Here is a 3,182-nt window from a genome sequence, read left to right as displayed (position 1 = left end):
GGTGCTCTCGAGCGGCTAGATGTTCTTTACCATTCGGCCATCAGATTTGCCACCAATGCTCCTTATAGGACACATCACTGCACTCTATACTCCTCCTCTGTCTCACTCTCCCCCTATCTGAGATATCTATTGCAGCCCTCATCCTCCACATACAACACCCGTTCTGCCAGTCACATTCTGTTAAAGGTCCCCAAAGCACACACATCCCTGGGTCGCTCGTCTTTTCAGTTCACTGCAGCTAGAGACTGGAACGAGCTGCAACAAACACTCAGTGGACAGTTTTATCTCCATCTCTTCATTCAAAGACTCAATCATGGAGAGCCCCCGTCCCCGCAGGAGGCCTTTTGGTAGGCCGTCATTGTAAATAAGAATTTGTTCTTAACCGACTTGCCTAGTTAAATAAAGGTGAAATAAAAAAATATGCATATAAATGGATGAGAGAGCTTCCTACTGTTTGAGCTATGTTGTTGATGTAAATTGAGAAGAGTGTGGGGCCTAGGATCGAGCCTTGGGGTACACCCTTGGTGACAGGCAGTGGCTGAGACAGCAGATGTTCAGTAGTAAAGTAACACAGTAATAGTAGTAACACAGTAACAGTAATACAACAGACTGTCAGACTCACCAATGCTGTTGAGACGAGTGGCCTTCTCACTCTTTTGTCTGGAGGCAGAGATACACACTTAACTTTATAAATATATAACAATATACAGGATTCTCTCTGTTCAAAACACACACACAAATCATCTCCCTCCTTACCTCTCCTTCTTTCCCAGACGTATCTCCTGGCTGGCCAGGTAAGCAGCTTTCCTGCTATAGGGATGACACACCTTCTCCTTCTGAGTTGGTTTACCTTTCCCCGCCTTCGGCTACACACACACACACACACACACACACACACACACACACACACACACACACACACACGACTGTTAGAACACTGTCTTGCATTATTCTATACTGAACTAAAATATAAACGCAATATGTAAAGTGTTGGTCCCATGTTTCATTAACTGAAATAAAATATCCTAGAAATGTCCATACGCAAGAAAGCTTATTTCCCAGTTAGTGAGCATTTCTCCCTTGCCAAGATAATCCATCCAGCCGATAGGTGTGGCATATCAAGAAGCTGATTAAACGGCATGATCATTACAAAGGTGCACCTTGTGCTGGGGAAAATAAAAGGCCACTCTAAAATGTGAAGTTTTGTCACACAACACAATGCCACAGATGTCTGAAGTTTTGAGGGAGCGTGCAATTGACATGCTGACTGCAGAAATTTCCTCCAGGGCTGTTGCCTGAGAATTTAATGTTAATTTCTCTACCATAAGCCGCCTCCAACGTCATTTTAGATAATTTGGCAGTACGTCCAACTGGCCTCATAACCGCAGACCACATGATGAAACTGAGGAGTATTTATGTCTGTAATAATTCCCTTTGTGGGGAAAAACTCATTCTGATTGGCTGGGCCTGGCTCCCCAGTGGGTGGAGCCCTCCCAGGCCCACCCATCGCTGCGCTCTATGTATAGTCATGTGAAATACTTACTTAAAAGTTTAAGCAAAATAAGAGTTAAGAAAATATTAAATAAATAAACTAAAGTTGAAAAAAATATATATAACAATGAGGCTATCTGCGAGGTAATAGTACAGGTTAGTCGAGGTAATATCTAGATAAAGTGACTATACATAGATAATAAACATCGAGGAGCAGCAGCGTAAAAGAAAAAGAGCAAATCAATGCAAATAGTCCCGAAATCCATTTGATGAGCTGATCAGCAGTCTCATGGCTTGGGGGGTAGAAGCTGTTAAGAAGCCTTAGGACCTACTTTTTTATTTAACMAGGCAAGTCCTAGACTTGGTGCTTGTGAAAGTCACGTGAAATCCATAGATTAGGGCCTAATTTATTTATTTCAATTGACTGATTTCGTTATATTAWTAACTTTAACTAGTAAATCGTTGAAATTGTTGCATTTTGCGTTTATATTTTTGTGCAGTATACATTCACTAGGTTCTAAGAGCGCTATAACGTTATATAAATCTAGCTATAGCTAAACATATTTATACATATATAGATACATGTTAAGGATGTTAAATAAGTGTAATTTTACCATGTTTTAGTTGTATGTGCGAAGTTTGATCATTGGTTGAACACACGTGTTCTMTATTGACAACTCCGGCGGATGCTGCTGGTCCGTCGGACAACACTYTCCGTCATTTCATCCGGCGGCGGAAAGAAGGTTCCACAACCCGGAAGACAACAAGACCACGTTGTTTCCGAATCAAAACGTGTTGCGAACATAGCTCAGCGGTTGCAGACAGCAGAGTAACGTTACTGAGTAGCAGAGAGCAGATTGCTGAGAGAACTTTGTAGCCTTAACTACTTTAACGTAAGTCCATCTTCATCTAACGTTACACGTTTGCAATATGATAAACAACATTGTAATAATGTCACCGGTATAATACAGAATTGGCGATAAAATACCAAAGATAATTTAAAACGCCGACTAACAGTAACTTAACGTTATCTGGTTCTGAGAATGCCTAGCAACCAAGKTACATAACTGTTGTAACTAATGGACTAGCTAACGTTAGCAACCAAGCAACATAACTGTTGTAACTAGTGGACTAGCTAATTTACGAATTTAACTCCTGTGTTATGAACTCTGATTGTAAAACGTATTTTTTTTTAATAGATATGGCTGGTAGACTAACTATCCAACTAGTTCTAAAGTTAGATAATACCTGAAAGTAACCAATGGGGCAGGGTAGTTGACCAAGGTAAAAGTGTTTTATATTCGGTGGATATTCTCTCCTCAATTGATATTGACAGGATGTTGGTGGCACCTTAATTGGGGAGGACGGGTTCGTGGCTGGAGCAGAATTGGTTGAATGGTATCAAAAGCAACACATGGTTTCCAGGTGATTGATGCCATACCATTAGCTCTGTTACAGCCGTTATTATGATCTGTCCTCCTCCCCCAGCAGCCTCCTCTGATTGGTTCCAGCCATTATTATGATCTGTCCTCTCCCAGCAGCCTCCTCTGATTGGTTCCAGCCATTATTATGATCTGTCCTCTCCCCCAGCAGCCTCCTCTGATTGGTTCCAGCATTATAATGATCTGTCCTCTCCCCAGCAGCCTCCTCTGATTGGTTCCAGCCATTATTATGTCTGTCTCCTTCCCACA

The 3,182-nt window shown here is 41.6% G+C and overlaps 1 protein-coding gene and 1 non-coding gene across 2 annotated transcripts in view; one reads left to right on the top strand and one right to left on the bottom strand.

Annotated features, from left to right (window-relative positions):
• Positions 1–598: 598 nt before the first annotated feature.
• Positions 599–2,209, bottom strand: LOC112079946 (uncharacterized). Its single transcript, XR_011479430.1, has 3 exons — positions 2,106–2,209; positions 757–866; positions 599–660 (listed from the first exon to the last, which is right to left on the bottom strand). It is a non-coding gene; the product is annotated as an uncharacterized protein (transcript).
• A 68-nt stretch (positions 2,210–2,277) lies between these two features.
• Positions 2,278–3,182, top strand: part of LOC112079945 (uncharacterized) — a 6,462-nt gene continuing 5,557 nt past the window's right edge. The window contains exon 1 of the mRNA XM_024145750.2: positions 2,278–2,384. The gene's annotated coding sequence lies outside the window, so the exon portion shown is untranslated. The remainder of the gene's footprint in view (positions 2,385–3,182) is intronic.

This window comes from Salvelinus sp. IW2-2015, unplaced genomic scaffold, assembly GCF_002910315.2.
Source record: "Salvelinus sp. IW2-2015 unplaced genomic scaffold, ASM291031v2 Un_scaffold10450, whole genome shotgun sequence".
Taxonomy (NCBI): Eukaryota; Metazoa; Chordata; class Actinopteri; order Salmoniformes; family Salmonidae; genus Salvelinus; species Salvelinus sp. IW2-2015.
Note: the sequence above shows the minus strand (reverse complement) of the source record. Positions and strands in the feature narration are given on the sequence as shown.